Source organism: Triticum dicoccoides, chromosome 7A (genome assembly GCF_002162155.2).
Source record: "Triticum dicoccoides isolate Atlit2015 ecotype Zavitan chromosome 7A, WEW_v2.0, whole genome shotgun sequence".
Taxonomy (NCBI): Eukaryota; Viridiplantae; Streptophyta; class Magnoliopsida; order Poales; family Poaceae; genus Triticum; species Triticum dicoccoides.
Genome location: NC_041392.1, coordinates 514,070,918 through 514,085,333, shown reverse-complemented (window position 1 = coordinate 514,085,333; position 14,416 = coordinate 514,070,918). Strand labels below are relative to the sequence as shown.

The 14,416-nt window shown below is 42.8% G+C and overlaps 1 long non-coding RNA gene across 9 annotated transcripts; it reads right to left on the bottom strand.

Moving 5' to 3' along the window:
- Positions 1–2,175: 2,175 nt before the first annotated feature.
- Positions 2,176–5,954, bottom strand: LOC119330419. Of its 9 annotated transcripts, none has more exons than XR_005160097.1 (8): positions 5,488–5,949; positions 4,722–4,800; positions 4,575–4,617; positions 4,428–4,485; positions 3,978–4,128; positions 3,650–3,758; positions 3,323–3,427; positions 2,176–2,529 (listed from the first exon to the last, which is right to left on the bottom strand). It is a non-coding gene; the product is annotated as an uncharacterized LOC119330419 (long non-coding RNA). The 9 variants fall into 9 exon arrangements; XR_005160098.1 differs by having other exon boundaries at positions 3,978–4,103; XR_005160099.1 differs by having other exon boundaries at positions 3,650–3,831; positions 4,575–4,800; positions 5,488–5,954.
- Between the last annotated feature and the right edge of the window lie 8,462 nt (positions 5,955–14,416).

Genomic DNA, 14,416 nt, shown 5'->3' with positions numbered 1-14,416 from the left:
GTTGTGCAGGAGGAAGTACTAGTGGTGAAGGATTTCCCGGATGTATTTCCAGAGGAATTGCCAGGCATGCCACCGGATAGAGATATTGAGTTTTTGATTGAGCTTTTGCCAGGCACAGGGCCAATATCAAAGAGACCATATAGGATGCCCGCAAAGGATTTGGTTGAGATTAAGAAGCAGATTAAGGAGTTACTAGATAAAGGATATATTCGCCCAAGTTCTTCACCTTGGGGATTGCCAGTACTTCTAGTGGAAAAGAAGGATGGATCGTTAAGGATGGTTGTTGATTATCGAGGTTTGAATGAAGTAACCATCAAGAACAAGTACCCACTACCGATGATCAATGATCTGTTTGATCGATTGCAAGGAGCTAAGGTATTTTCCAAGATCGATCTGCGATCAGGATACCACCAGTTGAAGATTCGAGAACAAGATATACCCAAGACGACTTTTACCACCAGGTATGGGCTGTACGAGTATACCGTTATGTCATTTGGTCTAACTAACGCACCTGCATATTTTATGAACATGATGAACAAAGTGTTTATGGAGTTCTTGGATAAGTTCGTCGTAGTGTTCATTGATGATATCCTGATTTACTCGAAGAATGAAGAGGAGCATAAGGAGCATTTGCATTTGGTGCTTGGTAAACTCAGAGAACGTCAACTATATGCCAAGTTTAGCAAATGTGAGTTTTGGTTGAAGGAAGTTGGATTTCTCGGACACGTTATATCCGGAGAAGGTATAGCGGTAGATCCCACTAAAGTTGATACCGTGACCAAGTGGGAAGCACCAACCACGTTTGAAGAGATCCGGAGTTTTCTTGGACTCGCAAGATACTACCGAAGGTTTATTGAGAATTTCTCAAAGATTGCGAAGCCTATGACGGAGTTGTTGAAGAAGGACACCAAGTTCGTATGGACTGAGGAATGTGAAGCTAGTTTTCAGGAGTTGAAGAAACATTTGGTTACCTCACCAGTGTTGATTTTACCGGATCAGACCAAAGATTATGAGGTGTATTGTGACGCTTCACGTCGAGGACTTGGAGCAGTTCTTATGCAGGAAGGAAGAGTTGTTTCATATGCCTCACGACAGCTTAAGCCTCATGAGTTGAATTATGCTACGCATGATTTGGAGTTAGCAGCCGTAGTGCATGCATTGAAGACTTGGAGACATTTTCTGATTGGAATCCATTGCGAGGTGTGCACGGATCACAAGAGTTTGAAGTATATTTTCACCCAAAAGGAGTTGAACCTCAGACAAAGGAGATGGTTGGAGCTCATCAAGGACTATGATATGAAATTGCATTATCACCCCGGCAAGGCTAATGTAGTAGCTGACGCGTTAAGCCTAAGAGTCATGTCAACACCCTAATGACGGGAGATTTACCAAGGGAGTTAGCCGAAAATCTTCGAGAGCTATGCTTGGAAATAGTCCCGAAAGGCTATGTAGCAGCATTGGAGATTCAGTCTACGTCGATGGATAAGATCAGAGAAGTCCAAAAGACTGACAAGGAGATTGCTTCTATTAAGGAGAAAATGATCAAAGGAAAAGTTAAGGGATTTCGCGAGGATGAGCACGATACCTTATGGTTTGAAGACCGTATCTATGTACCAAATGATTCGGAGATCAGGAAGTTAATCTTACAGGAGGCCCATGATTCACCTATTCGATTCACTCAGGAAATACCAAGATGTATTTGGATTTGAAGGATATATTCTGGTGAACCGAAATGAAGAAGGATACTGCAGAATATGTAGCAGTTCACTAAACCACAACACTGATGTAATGACATACATTCTGTCGGGAGAAAGCCCTTAAGAGGGCAAATAAACTGTCGTGATGGTGTTTCTCCCGGCAGGTAGAACTGCCACAAGAACGGCTGCCGGGGATTACTTCTCCCAGCAGATAAACTATTCCCGGCAGTTTATCTGCCGCGACCCGTGAATACGCCGGCAGTTTGTTTTCTCCCGGCAGATTGGCCATGGCTTCAGAACAAACACTTACCGGCAGTGGAACTGCCGGCAAAAACATGTTCACCCGGCAGTTAATATGCCTCACATCATGTTTCACTAGCAAATCGTTCTAGGCAATGTATACCTAATTTATTATCCATTCATCGAGCAACTTATACCTGATTTAATATCCATTCATTGTCCTCGGGCAATCAGGAAAGACCACACAACTTGCACATACATACACTTCAATCAACCTTAAACTTCATTCAATTACACATGCCAGACCAAATACACATGTTTCTAGATACATGTATGAAACGACCATATACAAAGAGCTCGTGCCACAAAAGGTTCAGTACATATGTTTTTATATGCGTCACACAACCAAAATGAGCACATAATGGCTTGTGTACCAAAACAACCACCAAATAAGCATAGGAAAACTTGCCAATGTCTCTGGGTTCAGCAAACGAGGCATATATCACTTGACCAAATTAACTGTAGGTCTTCCAAACCTCCAGCAGCTTGCAGATCTTCCACAACTCCATCAACTTATGTACCCTTGGGAAGCCTGCAACAGAACAGAAACTCAAATGGAGCTCTCATTTGATTTTAAATTAACACATTGAAGATTTTGATGTGCTGCAGTTTAACTCATCGACATAAATAAAAATCTTCTAAATGTGTAACACTTCATCATAGCAAGCAATCATTATTACATAATTAGATCAACCATATTACTCAAGAGGCCTTCCTCAATTAGCTCAAGTATTGTTTACATACTAGAGGCTAGGATATGCATTAGCTGGCCAAGTAGTACTCTAAGGTAATGAAATAGGACCTGGAACCTGGATATGAGTAGGTGAGAGAACCCATGAAACACATCTTTATCTGAACTAAAGCAGATAAATATTACCATATCTCAACTAATTCAGGAAAGCAGGTCAAATGTCATATCTAGTACTAGTAGACAATAGCTAGTGTATCCTTTGAGATTCAGTTTGTCTTATTCACATCTAGATGTTTTTTAAGCATGTCACATCTAAGCTCCCGCAAATATATAATGCAACAACAAGAAACAAAAAAACTAGGAAAAAAATGGACCACAAACAGAGTGGACATCGGCTTAGATGTGACATAACTATGTCACATCTAGATGTGTCCTAGACAGACCCAGATTCACAAAAAAGAATCTCCCGCAAATTTTGAAGAGCGGCACATAATAACAAATCATGTTGCCCTATTTTTGAGATATGGAAAACTAACAGAAAAATACTATATTAAAAACCCGAGAGTTATTGCCAATACAAATTATTTTGAACCAATCAGATAAAGCATAACTGCATAAACAGAGGGAGTGTTACCTAAAGACAGAGCATGTAACCACGTGGCATATGTGGTTAGCAACTCAAAACTTGATAAACAATTTAAAGCAGAATATGTGGCCTTTGATCATAGATGGCTGGTGGCTACAAAGAACAGAAATCAATGCATCTTATAAGCTTGCTTGTGGTCGCATTGCTACAAACAGAAATCAATCATTATACATGATATAGTTATGGAAAGAAATGGATCAATTATACATGATATGGAAGGAAATCTATCATTCTACATAATATAGTTATGGAAAGAAATATTAGTACTCAAATGTTGACATCAAAGTAACTGAGCAAAGTACAAGCAACTATCACCTTTGTTTATGACTAGAACTGAACTAGTAGACATCCTGTAGGAAGAGCCTGACACTTATCCACTTCCAACTGCATACATAGAAGCTTTTGCCACTGGGCTACCATGCTCCTGATAAACATTATACAGTATCACATCCCTTCCTTGCTGAGTAAATCAGACTTCAAGAAACAAAAACAAACACCTGAGAATAATCGCACAATTTCAACCCTATATAACATCATTTTTACATCTGAAATAGCTGAGTAACCAAGAAAATTTCAACACTATATCAATGCCCATTACAAGATTACTAATGGCTAAATGACAAAAATAACAAAGAAATCTCACCATTGGCGGTGAAGCGGAGACCATAGGCGGTACCGCTTAGGCGAGGAAGTAGAGGTGAGGCGACACTGCTTGGGGCGAGGATGGAGATGAGTTGCTATCCAGACGTAGTCGACACAACACTGCCTGCTGCAGAGGACGAATAGGAGGCATGCTGTGAGAATGAGAGGAGGACCAATTACACAACAGAACATACAAATCGAAGGACCAAATCAAGGGTGCAGACTGAAATATTGTACTGTACATAGTAGAGTCTAGCACTGCATTCTAGCTCCAAGTCAAAAATCTTTCATGTGCAAATAGGCAGAACATGCTCAGATAGAACAAAAAAATGCATTGAGTTAAACATTTGTAAAGAGTCTACAGGAATGCCTAGGAAGATTTCGTGCACATGCAAATGCTCATTTTGTAAACTTCATTAATGTACAGAGTGGAGGGAAACATGTATATTACCTCCTCAGCTTGCTTGTGGTCGCATTACTGCTTTTGCCATGGACTTCTCCACTTCCAACTGCACACATAGAAGGAAAGCTTTTTAAGCAATCAACCATGACTCCATGATAGTCATTGGTAAATTCAATCATAAGAACAAAAGCTCACATGGTTGTGTATGGCTATGAGATACATCGCCCTTGAGCTTGCCCTGTGGTGGTCATGTTCCAGCACCATGAGGTAATTTCTACACGGACATGATATAGTGTTCCCTCTTGCTGAATGAGTAAAAGCAAAATCTATGAATTTCTTTACCCCGTCAATATATGCTTGTGTATTTCTAGCTTTATCCATCCAACTCTTGTCCATTCTTGACCAATTTCACCCAAATAGCCTAACATGCGAAACAAAGTATACTTTTATTAAGGAAAAAAATCTAGTAACAAAATGCATATCATCTTTATCTATTACAGGCAACAAGAAATACAATACGGAGAAGGAATGCCATCACACAACAAAATATAATGAACTGAAGCATATCATTCAGGATATACAAAAACCAAAATAGCAGTAAGAATGTCATCATCTATATCATAAAAGTGTAGCACCTAGTTTGTCCACATATCGTATTTTACAAAACACAAGCAAAGATGCTACTACTTTGGGGCATCAACTAAACAACTTAGCTAGGTGGACTAAACAAGTGGGCTGAAGACGTAAAAAAATAGCTTTCTTTCATCTCAAATTCAAATAAACTAGAAACCTCGATTAAACAACTTAGTTAGGTTTCAACGAGTCTAATTAAGGTATGCATTGTTAATCACCATACTTCCCCATCCTTCGATCTGAAGGGCTACTAATAGTACTAGTGTTCATCTATCTTTATTTTCAAGTTCCGTTTGCAAACAATGCAAATAACCTTTGAAGATGTTTGGATCATGGTTTTTTCGTCATTATCAGATCATAATTAAAAACGATGATTTGTTCTAACTGCTAGAATAGTTAAGTGCTACTGTTCGAGATTACATGCATGTGTAGCTGCACATTCAGATGTTAAAAGAGACAAGAGTTGAAATCTCACCTATTGAAGAGGACACTGGTGAAAGGAAATACATGACGTGGCTGCCTAGGGGAAGGGTACTGAGGAGACAGAGCCGCTCGCGGGAGGGAGGACGCTCCGCTGCTCGGGGGAGATGACGTAGAGGAGGCAGCCCCGCTCAATGCTTTGGAGAAGGCCTGCTCGGTGTGGACCAAGCTCGCGGAGAAGGGGGGTGGTCGCCAGTGGAGTGGCTCCGCGACGTGGAAGGCCGGCGCTGGTGGTGTCGTCCGTGTCCTCGACGGCGCTGTGATGTGGGGTCGACCGCGGCAGCAGTCTGCAGCGGTGGGGTGTGGAGGGCGGAGTCTGCAGCAGCAGCGGGGAGTGGTTGGGGCAGGCGGGGCAGCGGTGGTGTGGTGGAGGGCGCGGTCGGCGGCGGTGGGGGTGTGGCTAGGGTTCGCGGCGTATGCGGTCTGGATCGATTTGGGGATGAACTGGATCGAAGTCTCTGGATGAGGGACACGACGCGTCTATATTTTTTCAGGCCAAAAGTCTCGCTCGCTTTTGTGCTCTTGTTGGCGCGCGCTTTAGGCCCAACTCTGTTTTGGTCCCGTGCCATCCCACTCAAAAAAAAAAATATTTGGTCCCGCGCCAGAGATGGTCCCCCGGCAGATAGCATGCCGTGTCGTAGTTCTCCCGGCAAATGTTGCACCCTCATTATTACCGGCAGTCTTATTGCCCTTGTTTCTTCGGTTCTACCGGCAGTTAAAATGCCCTTAGGTAGTTGTACCGGTAGTACAAAATGTCCCGGCAGTTTATTTGACCTTGATCAGCTATTTCTACCGGCAGTTAATTGCCCCCAATTAAGTGTTATGGTGTAGTGGTTTGTGATGTATGTTAGAGAGTAAAGGCAGAGCATCAGAAGCCAGCGGGATTGCTACAACCATTGCCGATACCCGAATGGAAGTGGGATAAGCTAGGCATGGACTTTATTACCGGATTACCCCGAACACGTTCAGGCTACGACTCGATATGGGTTGTAGTCGATTGTTTGACAAAGGTAGCTCATTTCATTCCCGTGAAGACTACCTATACCAGTGCAAAGTTGGCAAAGATATACATGACCAGGAATGTATGTCTGCATGGAGTTCCAAGGAGCATTGTATCAGATAGAGGAACCCAATTTACCTCAAAGTTCTAGAATTAGTTGCATGAAACTTTGGGAACCAGACTGGAGTTTAGCACAGCCTTCCATCCGCAGACAGATGGACAGACCGAGAGAGTCAATCAGATTTTGGAGGATATGTTGAGCGCTTGTGCGCTAAATTACATATCTAGTTGGGACGAGAATTTGCCGTATGCAGAGTTCTCTTACAACAACAACTATCAATCCAGTTTGAAGATGACCCCTTTCGAAGCCTTGTACAGAAGGAGGTGCAGGACCCCATTGTCTTGGGATGAAGTTGGAGACCGCCAGTTGTTTGGACCAGATCTGATAAAGGAGTCTGAACAGAAAGTGAAATTGATTCGTGATAGGCTCAAGGTAGCTCAGTCCAGGCAGAAGAGTTATGCAGATTCTAAACGCAAGGAGACAGTTTACGAAGTCGGAGACCGAGTTTATCTTCGAGTATCACCACTTCGAGGAGTTAAGCGCTTTGGAGTTAAGGGAAAGTTAGCACCACGTTTTGTAGGACCATACAATGTTTTGGAGTGTATGGGAGAAGTGGCCTACAAATTGGAATTGCCCGAAGGATTGTCAGGAGTTCATGACGTGTTCCACGTTTCCCAGTTGAAGAAGTGTCACGCAGAGATGGCTGAAATACCGTTGAGAGATACGGTACCATTGGAAGCAATTCAGTTGGACAGTGATTTGACCTATGAGGAGAAACCAGTTAAGATTCTAGAGTACGCCAGTCGAGTCACGCGCAGGAAAATTATCAAGTTTTGCAAGGTTCAGTGGAGCCACCACACGAAGGATGAAGCCACCAGGGAGCGAGAGGAAGAATTGCTGAAGGACCACCCTCACCTATTTTCTAGCCAAACCGAATCTCGAGGGCGAGATTCATCTTAAGGGGGGTAGGTTTGTAACATCCCAAATTTTCAATTTGGAATGTTATACACTAGGTCATCATTGCATATCATATTTATCGCATTTTGGTTGATCCTAGAAATTTCACGCAACTCAAGGACCCTCGGAGAGAATTGGGGATTTCATTATTTTCATATTTGAGTTGTCTCAAATTTTGAAAATAGGATCATTTGATTTTATTTATTTTATCTTCAATTATTTCTATTACAAAAATATGAGAGCGGGAATAAAATGACTTTCTCAAAATAAAGAAATATTGAGGATTTAATAAATAAATCAAATAAGAGTTATTCTGGTTTTATTTGCTATTTTATTTGAATTTAGGAAAAATGCGCGTTTTTCAAAATTGTATTTAGGACCCAAATAAATGTTCATTCTGTTCGGCTTGATTTTAGGAGTCGGGGAAAATTTATTTCGGGATTTTTGGAGTCCGTTTAGTATTCCTTTTGTTTTTTTTCTGAGCATAACTTAAAAAAAACTGAACCGACCTACGGGCCGTGTTAGTCCCGGACTCCTCCGGCCTCAGCGTTTATAAGCCGCCGGCCTACCCCGGGCCGAAACACTAGCACCCAGCCCCAGCCCCGCCGTCCTAGCACCGCCGCCGCCGCCCCGCGCCGCCGCCGACCGCCGCTGCCGCCCGCCGGATCCGTCGCCGGAGGTAGACCTCGCCGCCGCCGGCTTTTCTTGAAAAACCGTTCGGTTTTTCTGACGGTTTTGTTCGTTTTTTTAGTTTTAGTTTTTTTAATAGATCGGTTTTTCCTGTTTATTTAAATAGCGAGCGTTCGCTCGTTCGCTCATTTTAACGAACGTTCGTCATTTTTCCTTTTCTCGGAATAAATCCGCGATTTTCCAGATCGCGATTTCTGATCCGATTTTCATTTTAGTCTAACTTTTCGCTCGTTTATCGGCATCAGGCGATTCAAGCGCCTAGAGTTTTGTCTCGAAACCCTCTTTCCGTTTAACCAACTTAAACAAGTTTTTGCCACTGTAAAAATTATCCTAGATCCAGAATAGTAAACGAAGCTTGTTTCTTTTGCCGTTTGTTTTCGGTTGCTTCGTTCGATTTGATTTTTTTTGCCAACCGGAGTTTTTAATTTGAACTTTCTGGTTATATCTCTTATTTGAGTTTTACCTGTGCATTAGCTGAGTACTTATTGTATGCTTGGTTGTTTGCGATAGAGTACCCGGAGTGCGCCGCTTGCTGCTTCGAATCGCTAGGATTCCCGGATCATCAGCAAGGCAAGTAACACTTTGATCATGCTTTCCAACTACCCAGTTTTATTGCATTAGATCTATCCTTAAACATTGCATGATTAGGATCTAATTAAATTGTGGGTTTGGGAAGTAGTTGAGGTAGTACCTATTACCTGTTATTATCAAACCTTTGGGAGTTACTTCTACGTTTGCTTATTATGCCATGCTATGCTAGTAAACATGGATTGGGTGAGTGTCTCCATGACAGATGTGAGATTGTTAATTAATGGTTTACTTAAGGTGGCAACTTAAATACACATCTGGGTGGATTGAGGCACCTGGGTATTCCAGCGATTGCCTGTTTTTCTTTATGGACCGCCATCCAGGCTCAAAGGGATCATGAGATTATTCATGCTAGAAACTTCCGTGTGCAGCCACAAGCTATTATGGGCTCTAGCATAGTTGATTAAGTCGTGCGAACTCTTACAGTGGTAGACTAGCAGATGTAGGGGATGTAGGTTGGTACGGTCTACCCGTTCGTAAGGTGCTAGCGCTTCTGAAAGACTATGTCTCGGTCATCTGTTTCTCAAACACCATGTAGTGCGAGAATTCCAACGGAGGAGATCGAGTCTTGTGGGGAAAAGTGCGCAAACCTCTGCAGAGTGTATAAACTAATCATGGTTAACCGTGTCCCCAGTTATGGACATCTTGAGTATCTAGTACCTGAATTATCATGTGAATCTCAACATGTTACTCTAAAATTAATTCTGTTGGGTTTTGTTTAATGATGATGCTTAATTGGGATTGAGAATACTGTCAACCATTCTCAATGTTTAACAACCACCATGATAGTTAAATAAAATTTATTCCTTTGCAGTAGGGAAAAATTGGCTTTACGCAAAACTGTAATCATAGATCTTTCCACCAGCCAAATATGCATATAGAATAGCCTGATTATTCCATTACTCTCTATGTGTTACTCTGCCAGCATATTCCATGTGCTGACCCGTTTCGGGCTGCAACGTTAATGTTGCAGACTTTTCAGACGATGATTAAGGAGTTTTAGGTCGTGGTTCTATATTCAGTGATGCCGTTGGAGTTGATGGACTCACTTATCTTCCAAGCCTTCCGCTGTTATCGTTATTAGATGGCCTTAAGCCATATTTATTGTAATAAGTTCTCTTTTGTGACACTTGATGTAATAAGTGTGTGATTGCTACTCTGTTATAAATCTTTCAAGTACTGTGTGGTGTCAGCATTACTGATCTAGGGATGACACCTGAGCATAGAGATTGGACCGTTTGAGGTCTGGTCGCTACATAAATCTTACCAAGCTTTTGTACACAATCACCAGGATTTTCGTTGCCAAAAAAATCCAGTATTTTATTGTTAAGAAATTATTTTTATAAGTTAATAAGATGTGAGATATTGTTTTCTTACATATGTAAGTATCTGTTAAATATATGATGACAATAACAATAATATATAATAACATATAAAATAATTTAAATATATATAATATAGTTAGAAGGGAAACAAAAGTTGGACCAGGCGTTCCTATTCTTATATAGGAAAATAGAACAGACCTCTGCGTTTTCTTCAAAAAATACATAAATTGGGCTGCCGATGTTTCAGGAAAAATAAAACCTCGGATGGGAGGTCCATAGGCCGGTCGATACATGACGGCCCTCAAAAAAATACAAACCGACATGTCGTGGGATGCGCATGTTAAAAAAGAAAGCCTAGACACGGCAGCCCAAAAACCAGCAGATACTTGCTGCCCTAGTAATAAATGATACTACCCGCCAGCTCCATAGCTTCGTTGTGAATTTGTCTCCTATGTTGAAGCACTTAAAAAATGTAAATATGTTGACAAACCCGTGGGCCCCAATGTTAGTGTAGCATTAGGAGGAAGTTTTTTTCGATGACGCACTTGCTTGCGTTCGGCCATAGACCTAGTGGGTCCCGACTGTCCGCCTCTCCACATACAGTCCTCTCCAGATTCCTCTTGTTTCTTCAGCATGTTCACAACGGCAGACAGCGGCGCCGCGACGAGCGCACAAAGGTGCAGGAGGTGATCGGACCACCCAAGGCAGTGCCTTATTTGTAATGAAAGTACTGAACTAGCCCGGTGGCCAAGTGACACTACCCGGGAGCTGTTTCGGCCGGGTTCGATTCTAGCTGATGCAGGGAAAATATCTCCAAATTTTTTGCCTCTGCCATTATTGACATGTGGGCCCCCATTATCATCTACGCACACCACATCCAACACTTGCCAAAACTTCGTCCCTCATTTTGTCTGTTTTTCGCACACTAACATTGTGTGGGAATTTTGAAAATAGCATATCTTTTTGAATGTGCATCATATGAAGATGTGCTATGCATGAATGTTGATCAACATGATGTTAACTGGCTGGTAGTTCCATTCTCGGCCATGAATAAAACTTCCAACATGATGTTAACCCTGTTTGAAAAGGCCGTGTTAATATAAATGCTCTGCCTCTAAAAGTTGCAGTTTCTTATCTGAAATTGAACTTGCAGTTTCTTATCTGAAATTGAAACTTGCAGTGTCTTCTCTGAAAATCACATTGTCTGCACTTTTATACTCCTATGAAACTACATTTTTTAAGTGCTAAAAATAGATATCTAGAATTCATAAAATACTTCATATGCTCAATACTGCAAATCTGAAATTCAAAAGACATTCATATCTGAAAGTACTCTCAAAATACACAACACAGAACACAATTCACAACCTGTAAATACTGACAACCCTAAGCTCCTCCTGACAATTCACAACCTGCCCGACTATTGGGCTGGGGAGGGGGGGCAGTCCCCTCCTATTCCTCGGCGGCAGACAGTCGCCCCGTGAGACGATGTGAACGGCGAGGGAGAGGATGGCGGGGAAACGTCGTCGGGCCAACTGCTTTTCTCCTCTTACAGCTGGGTTCGATCGATGAAGACTCCACCGGCTCGCTCTGGCACGACACCCTCACAAACGGCGTCATGTAGATGCTCGATCCTTCAATCTCTGGTGGATGCTCCATCTGGGATCGATACTCCCACCACCGCTCCCTCATGATCGGATTCGGTGAATCTGTTTGCTCAATGGCCCAGAGGAGCAGCTCTATGTACTCTCGCGCGACTCCCTTCGGGAGTATCACCGCCTTTTCGCTCTGTTGCAGATATTTGGCCATGGATGTCGCCGTCGCCGCTAGTTGGTCCTTGTTGTCAAACCAAGATTGTATCTCCAACATCCTAGCTAGCTTCACAGGGTCGCCGTCTGCGATCCTCACATATCGGTTGTACTCCTCCATCGATCTACTTCTCCACAACACCTTCACTCGCCGGCGGTGGTTTTTGAATGAAAGAGGAGACGAGCAGAACTGGTTTTGGATTAGAACGGAGAGGAGCGACGCTGGTTATGGATTGGAACAGGAGTGGAGGGGCGGTGATTTTGAAATGGAAGAGGAGAGGAGCAGCGCTGGATTTAGATTGGAACAGGAGAGGAGCGGCGGTGGTTTAAGAGGAGAGGAGCGGCGCTGGTCTTGGAAGTTTTTTTTTTTGCGTATTTTGGGTCAAAGTTTGACCATGTACTGTATTTGACAAGCAAAATGTGAATGCATGTCAGCAAAAATGGTATCGTTTGGTTCGTATCTGAATGTACTTTCTAATTATATTACTTTTGCAACGTATACCATATATTTTATTTATGAAAATCATGGTCATTTATGACCCAGAATAAAAGTTAGACTAGTTAATGTGGGGTCGCTTTCTTAATTGAAGGGTAAATTGATTTTGATTTTGATCCAGTCATAGCGCGCCGGCCCTCTCGTCCAAACCTAAATCATTGCCGCACGCTCCTCTCCCTCTTCTCCATTGCAAAACCACCTCCTCTCCTCTCCATCATCTCCATTCCGACACCACCGTCTCGTCTCTCCCTCTTCTCCATTGCAAAACCACCTCCTCTCTCCTCGGACGAGTATCCCATGACGTAGCCCATCCTGCCATTGAGACACTGACACATGGGTCCCACCAAGCACGGGGCCCACCTGTCAGCGATCGAAAGGCAGGGAAACCTCTCCTCTCCATCATCTCCATTCCAAAACCACCATCTTGCCTCTCCCTCTTCTCCATTTCAAAACCACCCCCTCTCCTCTCCATCATCTCCATTCCAAAATCAACGTCTCGCCTCTCCCTCTTCTCTATTGCAAGACCATCGTCTCTCCTCCCATCTTTCGAAGCTAGCACCGGACCACTCAAAAGGACATCTATGGAGAGGATGCAGCAGCGAATCAGGCAGATCGCCGATGGCGACCAGGCAAAGTTAGCCAGATTGAAGGAGATCCTTACTTGGTTTGACAATGAGTGGGAGATTTCGAGGACGGTGAGGGCCATGTGGCAATGTATGCAAAAGAGCAAGACAGCGGTGATGAGGGTGCTACCTCTTGAGCACTGCGTTGGTTTTCCCCGAAGAGGAAGGGATGATGCAGCAAAGTAGCGCAAGTATTTCCCTCAGTTTTTGAGAACCAAGGTATCAATCCAGTAGGAGGCTACGCGCCAGTCCCTCGTACCTGCACAAAACAAATAAATCCTCGCAACCAACGCGATAAGGGGTTGTCAATCCCTACACGACCACTTACGAGAGTGAGATCTGATAGATATGATAAGATAATATTTTTGGTATTTTTGTGATAAAGATGCAAAGTAAAATAAAAGAAAAGTAAAAGCAAATGAAATAACTAAGTATTGGGAAATTAATATGATGAAGATAGACCCGGGGGCCATAGGTTTCACTAGTGGCTTCTCTCGAGAGCATAAGTATTCTACGGTGGGTGAACAAATTACTGTTGAGCAATTGACAGAATTGAGCATAGTTATGAGAATATCTAGGTATGATCATGTATATAGGCATCACATCCGAGACAAGTAGACCGACTCCTGCCTGCATCTACTACTATTACTTCACTCATCGACCGCTATCTAGCATGCATCTAGAGTATTAAGTTAATGAAAACAGAGTAACGCCTTAAGCAAGATGACATGATGTAGAGGGATAGACTCATGCAATATGAAGAAAACCCCATCTTGTTATCCTCGATGGCAACAATACAATACGTGTCTTGCTTCCCTTACTAACACCGGGAAAGGACACCACAAGATTGAACCCAAAGCTAAGCACTTCTCCCATTGCAAGAAATATCAATCTAGTAGGCCAAACCAAACTGATAATTCGAAGAGACTTGCAAAGATAACCAATCATACATAAAAGAATTCAAAGAAGATTCAAATTTTGTTCATAGATAGACTTGATCATAAACCCACAATTCATCGGTCCCAACAAACACACCGCAAAAAGAAGATTACATCGAATAGTTCTCCACAAGAGAGGGGAGAACATTGTATTGAGATCCAAAAAGGAAGAAGAAGCCATCTAGCTACTAACTATGGACCCGTAGGTCTGAGGTGAACTACTCACACTTCATCGGAGGGGCTATGGTGTTGATGTAGAAGCCCTCCGTGATTGATGCCCCCTCCGACGGAGCTCCGGAACAGGCCCCAAGATGGGATCTCGTGGATACAGAAAGTTATGGCGGTGGAATTAGGGTTTTGGCTCCGTACCTAATCGTTTGGGGGTACGTAGGTATATATAGGAGGAAGGAGTACGCCGGTGGAGCAACAGGGGGCCCA